The sequence below is a fragment of the Leucopleurus acutus genome (assembly GCF_964270905.1).
Source record: "Leucopleurus acutus genome assembly, chromosome: 5".
In the NCBI taxonomy this organism is placed as follows: domain Eukaryota; kingdom Metazoa; phylum Chordata; class Mammalia; order Artiodactyla; family Delphinidae; genus Leucopleurus; species Leucopleurus acutus.
The window spans coordinates 64,427,314-64,438,404 of NC_139147.1; the positions used below are offsets into that span (position 1 = coordinate 64,427,314).

At 35.6% G+C, this 11,091-nt stretch overlaps 1 pseudogene across 1 annotated transcript; it reads right to left on the reverse strand.

Annotated features, from left to right (window-relative positions):
* Positions 1 to 653: 653 nt before the first annotated feature.
* Positions 654 to 1,746, reverse strand: LOC309962514 (heterogeneous nuclear ribonucleoproteins A2/B1-like; annotated as a pseudogene). Its single transcript has 2 exons — positions 961 to 1,746; positions 654 to 840 (listed from the first exon to the last, which is right to left on the reverse strand). The product of its transcript is annotated as a heterogeneous nuclear ribonucleoproteins A2/B1-like (transcript).
* Between the last annotated feature and the right edge of the window lie 9,345 nt (positions 1,747 to 11,091).

The window sequence follows — 11,091 nt, forward strand, 5'->3', positions numbered from 1 at the left end:
CAAGAAGAAAAACTTTTTTCTGATAATCATTTCATAATGTATGTAAGTCATATCACTACCCTGCAAACTCTGATATCATTACACAAGAAAAATATTTAAAAGGTAAAAACTAAAAGTGCAAAATTATCAGAGGACAAACTACTACTGTTTTACCTTTAGAATTATTTTATTAAATCTTAAAGGTACAACAGTTTTTTAACTCTACACATGAACTAATTTTCTTTAGAAGAATGATGTTATGTCTCATTACACCATGATTCTAGCTAACAGTTTTACAAAATTTTGAGAAAAATCTTGAAAAAGGATTCAAATATCATCCAAAACTTTGAAATTTAACATTATCAAAGGGGATGCTTCCACATTCTTACAGAGACCACTGGAGAGACAACAATTCAAAAGCTAAGAAACCGTCTCAAAAGCATTTTTTCATACGATCTTTCCTCCACAGAAAGGTATTGTTCTTACATAATCGAGTCTACTCACAAAATGGCTCTCTGTACCTGCTCTGGTGTCTTCTGCCATATCACTGCATATTTATGCATGACTGAGGTAAGAGTTTCCTGAACACTGTTATTTCGATAACCTAAAGCTCTTCTGTTACCTCTGGGCTCTCAATGTCTATTTATACAGTCAAGCCCACGGCAAATAGAAGCTCAGTATTGGCTGGTCTCTGCATAACGCCCACGTCTTCCACCGCCTCCTGGACCATAGTTTCCTCCACCGTATGATCCTCCCACGTTCCTGCTATACCACTCAGCTTTCCACTCTTCAGTAAATCGTACTTAGAAGGTTTCTGCTTATAATTTCCCAAATCATTGTAATTATGACTTCCATAATTTCTTCATCCATAGCTGTCAAAACCACCTCTGGAGGCCCCATCCAGGTCACCATATCGAGATCCTCTACCACCATATCCTCTTCATCCTCCTCCATAACCAGGGCTAACCCCCAAATTGCCACCTCCAGATCCTCCTCCACACCCGTGATAGCCATCCCCAAATGTATGTCCTCTTCCATATCCATCAGCTCCTCCTCCAAGTTTCCTTCCTCATCCTGGTCCTGCTCCAACATTTCCACCACCACCAGGAGAGTCTCCAAAACCAACGTTGCCTCCTCTTCCACCTCTAGAACTTTGGACTCCCTGCATTTTAGGTCGAGACAAGGCCTTTCTTACTTCTGCATGATGACCATTGATGCTATAGTCTTTCTGCAACACAAGCTTATCCATGGGATCATGGTCATTAAAAGTGACAAATCCAAAGCCTCTTTTCTTTCCAGACTCCCTATTGGTAATTATCTCAATGGCATTGATTTTTCCATATTTCTCAAAGTAATCTCTAAGATGATGCTCTTCAGTATCTTCTTCAATTCCACCAACAAACAGCTTCTTCATGGTGATAAGAGCCCCCAGCTTCCCATAGTCCTCTCTTGGGACAGCACGTTTGGGTGCAACCGTTTTCCCATCAATGGAATGAGGTCTGGCAGCCATGGCAACATCCACCTCAGCCATGGATGAAAACGTGACAAAACCAAATCTTCCTGGTTTGGGGCTGGCAGGATGCCTTATTAACACACAGTCTATAAGGTTTCCCCGTTGCTTGTAGTAGTTCCTCAGACTTTCTTCCATGGATTCAGAGCTTAAGCCACCAATAAAGAGTTTACAGAATTTTCCTTTTCTTTCTTATTCCTCTCCAAAGGAACAGATGTTGAAGTTTTCTTCATCGCAGGCTTACTCGCTCGAGCCATTTTCCCGAAGCTGAGGGGGATGAAGGAGATCTCCAAAGACTAACATGAACTGGAGGGTCCCGACCCCATGGTGAGAACCGAACCTCCGCTGCTCCAGCAACAACACCTGTAGGTGCACCTCCACCGGGGATCTGGTGATGCTGCTACTGCTCTGGAGCCGCTGCCGCCCTTGAACCAATCTTGAGCAACTTTCAGTTTTCCTGCAAAATGTCATTTTGAACCGAGTGACCTTTCCTGCTCCAGTAAACAAACTTCTTATTACATTTCCTCTACATTGATTTTTTTCTGAACTTTTAATTTTCTCTGAATTGTTACCTATTTTTTAAAATAAATTTATTTATTTATTTTTGGCTATGTTGGGCCTTCGTTTCTGTGCGTGGGTTTTCTCCAGTTGTGGCGAGCGGGGGCCACTCTTCATCGCGGTGCGTGGGCTTCTCCCATTGTGGAGCACAGGCTCCAGATGCGCAGGCTCAGTAGTTGTGGCTCACGGGTCCAGCCGCTCCGCGGCATGTGGGATCCTCCCGGACCAGGGCACGAACCTGTGTCCCCTGCACTGGCAGGTGGATTCTTAACCACTGCACCACCAGGGAAGCCCCTGTTATCTATTTTTGATACAGTTTTCCTCACTAAATTGGATATCCAACGAAGAGATCATTAATGTGGACTTTAAAATTTTATACCAAAATACTTACCTATTGCTTTGCCCTTACAATGAGTTCAGATATCTTTTTTGAAAGAAACTATTCAGACTACAAAAAGGATTTTTCTTTTTTGTTGTTTTGTTTTTGTTTTTATACAGCAAGTTCTTATTAGTCATCAATTTTATACACATCAGTGTATACATGTCAATCCCAATCGCCCAATTCAACACACCACCATCCCCACCCCCACCAACCCCCACGGTTCTCCCCACTTGGTGTCCACACGTTTGTTCTCTACATCTGGATCTCAACTTCTGCCCTGAAAACCGGTTCATCTGTAACTTTTTAAAAAATAACTTTTTGGATTTAATATTATTTTAAAATTTTTATTATTTCTGCCTCATTAATTTTTCTTTTTATTTTAATAAGTCTTTCCTTAATTTTTATTTTTTTAAGATTTTGTACACTTTTGGAGTTTTGAGTTGGGAAATTAAGAAACTTATTTTTAATTATACATTTCAACTGATCTAGATATTTAAGGTTCCTCTGAAAAACGCTGTGAGAAATAGATTCTGATATGTAAGGATTACATTATTTTATTAAAATTTGCATTTATGGTTTTCACTTTCCTTTTTGTCTAGAAATGTTGAAAAAGTGGTTTTCTTTTTATTTTTTTTATAATTTGCAATGGGAAGAGCATTTTTTCCCCAGCATTTTATTATACATTGTTGAATGTACAGAAGAGTTGAAAGGATTATACAGTACACATCCATTTATCCACCATTGAGATTTTATTATTCTCAACATTTTGCTAGATAAGCTTTACCATATACCTGTTCATTTATCTATTCATCCAAAACTTTAATTTATCAATTGATCTGTTTATCAATTTATCTATTCATCTATAAGTTCATCTCACTTTTTGAAGTGTTTCAAGTAAGTTTCAGACATTAGGATACATCAGCATTAAACAGTTTAACATTTATATCATTAACTAGAATTCAGTATTTGTTTAGAGTTATTATTGCTTTATTTTAGGTAATTTAACCTATAGTGAAATATACAAGCCATTAATGAGCTTTGATGAATGTTTAGATCTGTTATCCAAACACCTGTCAAGCTATAAGGCATTTCTGTCATCCCAGAAAATTCCCTCATACCTCTTTACAGTTTCTATTTCCAACACTTCAGAGAAAAACTCTGTGTTTATTATTTTTTACCATATATTAATTTTTGACTTATAGAACTTTACTTTTAAAACACTGCTTTTATTTTTTCACCATATATTAATTTCTGCCCATTACAGAACTTAACTTAAATGGACTAATTAATACAGTACATACTCTAATGTGTAAAGCTTCTTTCACTGAACATGATTTTTAAGGTTCATCAAAATCCTTGGCTGCAGCAGTATTTTTTTTTAAATGGTGACCAGGTCTCCCATTGTATGAATATACCACAGTTTATCTATCCTCCTGAATATACATATTTGGATTATTTCCAAATTTTGGCTATTACGAAAAGAAGCTTTTTGTGGACATGTTTTTACTTCTTTTGGACAAATACCCATGAGTGCAATTGTTGGGTCGTGGGGTAGCTATGTACCTTATTTTATAAGAAATTTCCATGACACAGAAGATTTTATAAAATAAAATAGAGACAAACTAGATGTTATCAACATTTTAAATGTTTGTTTTCAAATGTCACCGTGAAGAAAACAAACAGGCAAGCCACAGTCTAAGAAAAAAATATTTTCAAAATATCTGAGGACAGGTTTCCAAGAGTTATATCTATCTAACTAATATGTCTATATGTATCTAACATATTTATGTACATAACTAGATATATCTATACATGTATATTGATATATTTGTGTATATAGATACCTATATAACTAATGTGTCTAATATCTAACATATATTACAGCTTTACACATATGTGATAGATATATTAAAACAATAAAAATACACACAATGCAATAAAGATGGCAAATATTTGAACAGGCATTTCAAAATAGAACTATGTGAATGAAAAATAAGTATGTGAAGAAATGTTCAAATCATTAGTCATCAGCAAAATGTAAATTAAAATCCTAATTATGGGGACTTCTGATTTCTAGTTCTGCATGTAAGGGAACTTGGAAGTCATCACTCCATCCTAACAAGTAAAAAGTTGAACATGATTCTTCTTGGATCCATGAAATAGGGGAGGACACAGGGCAAACCACTGCTCCCAAGATTAGAGAAACAGACAGCTGAATACAAGGAGTTGTTGATTACCAGATTACTGCAGCAGAGACCTACAAGGAGAAACTGCCTCTGGAAGCAGTGCTGGGATAGAAAAAGCTGAACTATAATTGATAAATTGCTGGAGATAGAGTGAGGGCAACTCTGAGAGTTAAAAACATCAAGAGGAAACCAGTCATGGGGGGCTCCCACAATATTGTGAGATGTACCTCCAGGTAAGGAGTCTGACCAAATTCTGACAGTATTAAATATCAGAGAAAACACCCTTCTGCTTCTGACAGGTGAAAAAAATCATTTTGAAATATGCCAGAGCACTCAGTTCTTCCTACCAGGCCTGCCCTCAGGGGAAAATTGTTTAGTGAACCTAATACTAAAAAGATGTATATTAAGACATATATAAGAAACTTGGAAGTTGTTACTCTCCCCTAACAACAAATGAAAAGCTGAAGAAACCGAAAAATCAACAACTCTCCTTGAATTCTCAAGAGAGGGGAGGACACAGGACAAACTGCTGTTCCTAAGACTGGAGAGATAGATCAATACAGGGAGGCATGGCTTACTAGAGAATCACTAGCTGCAACCCCACAGGAGCCAGTGCCACGGTAGGAAAGCCTTGGCTGTAATTGATGAATCACTGGAGGTTCAGAGCAGACAGCTCTGAGAGTTAAAAACTTCAAGGGATCTAGTCTTGGGGGACTCACACTATTGTAAGATTTACCTCCAGGAGCTTGACTAGGTTCCTACAGTAAATATCAGAGAAAACTCCTCTCCTGCTTCCTGCAGGGGGAACGGAAAAGGAACCATTTTGAAATACCCCAGAGCACTCTGTTCTTCTTAACAAGGCCTGCCCTCAGAAGAAACTAGCTAAACTGGGCCTAACATGCTGGGGAAGGGAAATACTCAACTCCAGCCCATTCTAGCCAACCTCTCCTACCTAAGGAGGGAGAAAAGAAAAACCCTGAGGAACACCTGTTAAGTTCACAGGCTAGAGGCATGGGCTCCCTAAAAGACTGATATCTAATCAAAGGACTATAAAATGCCTTCCCTCCCCACAAACCTCACCATCATATTACTAGTGGCCTGTTTACAGGCAGCTCCTCTTACTCCTCTTACCTCTTATCTGGCTATCAAGAAAAAAAATCACAAGACATACCAAAATGCAAAAATAACTAACTAACTAACTAACTAACTAACTAACTAACTAAATAAGTAAGTAAATAAATATATATATATATATATATTGAAGAGATAGAGTAAGCATCAGAACCAGACATGGCAGGGGTGTTCGAAATATCAGACTAGGACTTTAAAACAACTATGATTAATATGCTAAGGGCTCTAACGGGTAGAGTGGGCAGCATGCAAAAACAGATGGGTCATGTAAGCAGAGAGATGGAAATTCTAATAAATAATCAAAAAGAAATAATAGAAATCAAAAATACTATAATACTGCCTTTGACGGACTTATTAGTAGATGTGACACAGCTGAGGAAGAAAACTTTGAGCTAGAGGATGTATCACTAGAATCCTGGAAAGCCAAAAGCAAAGAGAACAAGAAAGTTGAATCAATAATTAATAACCTCCTAAAACTGAAAGTAGCAGGCCCAGATGTGTTCACTGGTGAATTCTACTGAACACTTAAGGAAGCAATTATACCAATTCTCTACAATCTCTTTCAGAGAGTAGAAGCAGAAAGATTACTTCCTAATTCATTCTATGATGCCATCATGACCCTGATACCAAAACCAGACAAAGATATAAGAAAACTGCAAACTAATGTCTTTCATGAACACAGATGCAAAAATTCTCAACAAAATATTAGCAAATCAAATCCAATAATGTATAAAAAGATAATATACCATGGCCAAGTGGGATTTATCCCACGTATGAAAGCCTGTTTCAACATTCAAAAATTAATTATTGTAATCCATCATATCAACAGGATAAAACAGAAAAATCACATGATCATATCAATAGATGCAGAAAACGCATTTGATAAAATCTAACAGCCATTCATAATAAAAATTCTCATTAAACTAAGAATAGAATATCCTCAACTTTATAAAGAATATCTACAAAAAATATCTACAATATCATACTAGATGGTGAGAATCTCAAAGCTTTCCAACTAAGGTCAAGTACAAGGCAAGGATGTTCCCTTTCAGCACTCCTTTTCAACATCATACTGGAAGTTCTATCCAATTCAGTAAGAAAAGGAAAAGAATGGAAAGGAAAGGAAAGGAAAGGAAAGAAAAGGAATAAAGATTGGAAAGGAAAACATAAAATTACTTCTTTTTGCAAATAAATTTATTTTTCTATATATAAAATCCAAAAGAACTGCCAAAAATCTCCTGGAACTGACAAGTGATTATAACAAGGTTGCAGGATACAAAGTTAATACACAAAAGTCAAATGCTTTCCTATATATCAGGAATGAACAAATACAACTTGAGATTAAAAATACAATACCATTTACTTTAGCATCCATGAAAACCAAATACTTGAAAATAAATTTAATAAAATATGTACAAGATCTACACAAGGAAAACAAAAAAACTTTGATGAACAAAATCAAAGAGGTAAATAGAGATATAGTCTATGTTCACTGAGAGGAAGACCCAATATTTTCAAAATGTCAGTTCTTCTTTACTTGATCTATAGATCCAATGCAATTTCAATCCAAATACCAGAAAGTTATTTTGTATATATTGACAAACTGATTTTAAAGTTTATGTTGGCAAAAGCCAACATAATATTGAAGGAGAAGAACAAAGTTGGACTGACAATACCTGACTTCAAGACTTACTATAAAGCTACAGTAACCAATACAGTGTGGTACTGGTGACAGAATACACAAATATCAGTGGAACAGAATAGGGAGCCCAGATATAGACCCCCATAAATATAGTAAACTGATCTTTGATAAAGGAGCAAAGGCAACACAATGGAGCAAAGATAGTTTTTACAAGAAACATTGCTGGAACAACTGGACATCTATATCCAAAAGAAAAGAAAAAAGGAATCTAGATATAAACTTTACATCCTTAACAAATACTAATTCAAAATGAATCACAGATCTAAATCTAAAATGCAAAACTGTAAAACTCCTAGAGGATAACAAAGATGAAAACCTAGATGACTTCGGGTGGCAATGACTTTTTAGATACAACACCAAAGACATGATCAATGAAAGAAGTAATTGATAAGCTGGCTTCATTAAAATTACAAACTTCTGCTCTGTAAAAGACAATGTCAAGAGAATGAAAAGACAAGACACAGACTGGGAGAAAATATATGCAAAAACACATCTAATAAAGTACTATTATCTAAAATATGCAAAGAAACCTTAAGCTAAATAATAAGAAAACAAACAACTCGATTCAAATTGTGCCAAAACACTTGACAGACACTTCACAAGAGAAGATATACAGATGGCAAATAAGCACATGTAAAAATGCTTCACATCATATGTCATCAGGGAAATGCAAATTTAAACAACCATGAAATACCACTTCACACTTATTAAAATGGCCAAAATATGGAATACTGAAAAACTAAATGTTGGTGAGGATGTGTAGCAACAGGAACTCCTATGCATTGCTGGTGGGAATGGAAAATGGCACAGCCACTTTGAAAGTCAATGTGACAGTTTCTTACAAAAGTAAGTATATCTTTACCATATGACATAGCAATCATGCTCCTTGGTATTTACCCCCAAAAGTTCAAAAGTTATGTCCACACAAAAACCTGCACACGTATGTTTATGGCAGCTTTATTCATAATTGCCAAAACTTAGAAGCAATTAAGATGTCCTTCAGTGGGTGAATGGATAAATAAACTTTGGAACATTCAGACAATGGAATATCATTTAGTGTTAAGAAGAACTGACATGTGAAAAGACAGGGAGGAATCTTAAATGCATATAAGTGAAAGAAGCCAATCTGAAAAGGCTACGTATTGTATGATTCCAACAATATGACATTCTGGAAAGGGAAAACAATGGAGAAAATAAAAAAAAAAAAAAACAACAGTGGTTGGCAGGGGTTGGGTGGAGGAGGAATGAAAAAATGGATCACAGAGGATTTTTAGGACATTGAAAATACTCTGTATGACACCATAATAATGGATACAGTATATATTTGCCCCAACTCATAGAAAGTACAACATGAAGGATGAACCATAATGTAATATATGGACTTTGGGTGATTATGATACGTTGATGTAGGTTCATTAATTGTAACAAATGTACCACTCTGGTAGGAAATGTTGATAATAGGGGAAACCATGTATGTGTGGAGGCAGGGAATGTATGGAAAATATCTGTACCTTCCTCTCAATTTTTCTGTGAATCTAAAACTGCTCTGAAAAAAACACTGTCAATTTTTTTCAAGGCATTAAAAAGACAAAGGAAAAGAAATAATGGGACACCAAGACACACCCACCATAATAAGTAACTCATTAAAAACTGAAAATAGAAAGTGTTGGAAAGATTTGGAGAAACTGAAACCTCATACATAGTATAACTTTTACTTCCTGTTTCTCTCTGAGTTTAGTTATTACGTGTATATATAGTTCTGATTTTATGATTTCTTGGTAACATAACATTATGAATATCTATTTTATGTAATATTATTTTTATTATTATGAAGCATTCTTCAACTCATAATACACTTCTACTAATACAGTTTGCCTTTCTCATACATTATTTGTCTTTAAATAAAATTTAGCTTTTGCTTTTTTATTATTAGTGTTTCTATGCTAAATCTATTTTTTCATTCTTTAAGTGTCAACTTATCTGCATCTTTATTTCTTGCAGACAGATTATATTTGGAACATGTTTTTACATTCATTATGATGATCTGTCTTTTAATTGGTGACTTTAGTCCATTTACCTTTAATGTAATTATTCATATGATTGAAATTAGGTATACCATTTTTCTAATGTTTTCTGTTTTTCCCATCTGTCTAAAAATATGTTCTGTTCCTTCTATTCTGTAACTTTTTTGTGCTTATTGTATAGTTTTTATAATTCAACTTAATGCTTCCTTTTTTTTTTAGATTTACCTTTTTTATTTTATTTTCAGAATGGTTGCTCTAGGGATTACAAAAGACATCATTATCTTATCACAGTCTATTTAAAGTTAATGTAACATCACTTTGTACATAAAGTAAGAATTTGGAAATAAATATCTTATTTTACTTCCCTCCTACATTAAGCTATTTTATATGTATTATATATATATATATATATATAATAAATTACACAACACAGTGTTATAATTTTTGCTTTAAATTGTTATAAGCAATAGATTCAATGTAATCAATCCCTATGAAAAACGATTTTTTTGAATTAATATAAAAACTCATCCTAAAATTCATGTAGAATCTCAAGGGATCTTGTTTGTTTGTTTTTCAAAATTCATTTAATCTATTAATGAGGGAAGCATTAGGATTATAATACTGGTTCAAGAATTGGAGAAATTGGGGACTTCCCTGGTGGTCCAGTGGTAAAAAAAATCCATCTTACAATGCAGGGGACACAGGTTCGATCCCTGGTCAAGGAACAAAGATCCCACATGCTGCGGGGCAACTAAGCCCATGCGCCACAACTACTGAGCTTGAACTCCTCAACTAGAGAGCCTGTGTGCCACAAACTACAGAGCCCACATGCTCTGGAACCCGTGTGCCACAACTACAGAGCCCACATGCCCTGGAGCCAGCACGACACAACTAGAGGAGAAAATCTGCACACCACAACTAGAGAGAAGCCCATGCATTGCAACGAAAGATCTCACATGCCTCAACAAAGATCCTGCCACTACTAAGACCTGATGCAGCCAAAAATAAATAAATAAATAATAAATAAATATTTTAAAAAAGAATTGGAGAGACTGCATATATAGCAAAAGAAAGAAAAAAAGAGAGAAGGAAAGAAACAAAAGAAAGAAAGAAATGTCTCTTTGGAATTATATTTTCTACTGGAAAAAATCATTTGCATTTTTATCAGACAAAAAACTACCAGTTAACTGGTAGTTTCGCAGAGTTTACTACTAATCAATACTAAATAGTAAGTCAAAGGTACACTCTGTTAGAGAATGAACAATCTGTGGTCTGCAATTAGCTAAAGCCCCAGTATAATGTTGAAAGGACACATAGCGTTCTTTTTTTTTATTTTTATTTTTTTATTTTTTTATTATTATTTTTTTCATGTTAGCCTTTTTTTTTTTTTTTTTTTTTTTGCGGTACATGGGCCTCTCACTGTTGTGGCCTCTCCCGTTGCGGAGCACAGGGTCCGGATGCGCAGGCTCAGCGGCCATGGCTCACAGACGCAGCCGCTCCGCGGCATGTGGGATCTTCACGGGCCAGGGCACGAACCCGTGTCCCCTGCATCGGCAGGCGGACTCTCAACCACTGCGCCACCAGGGAAGCCCCATAGCGTTCTTTTTGCCTAATTTTCA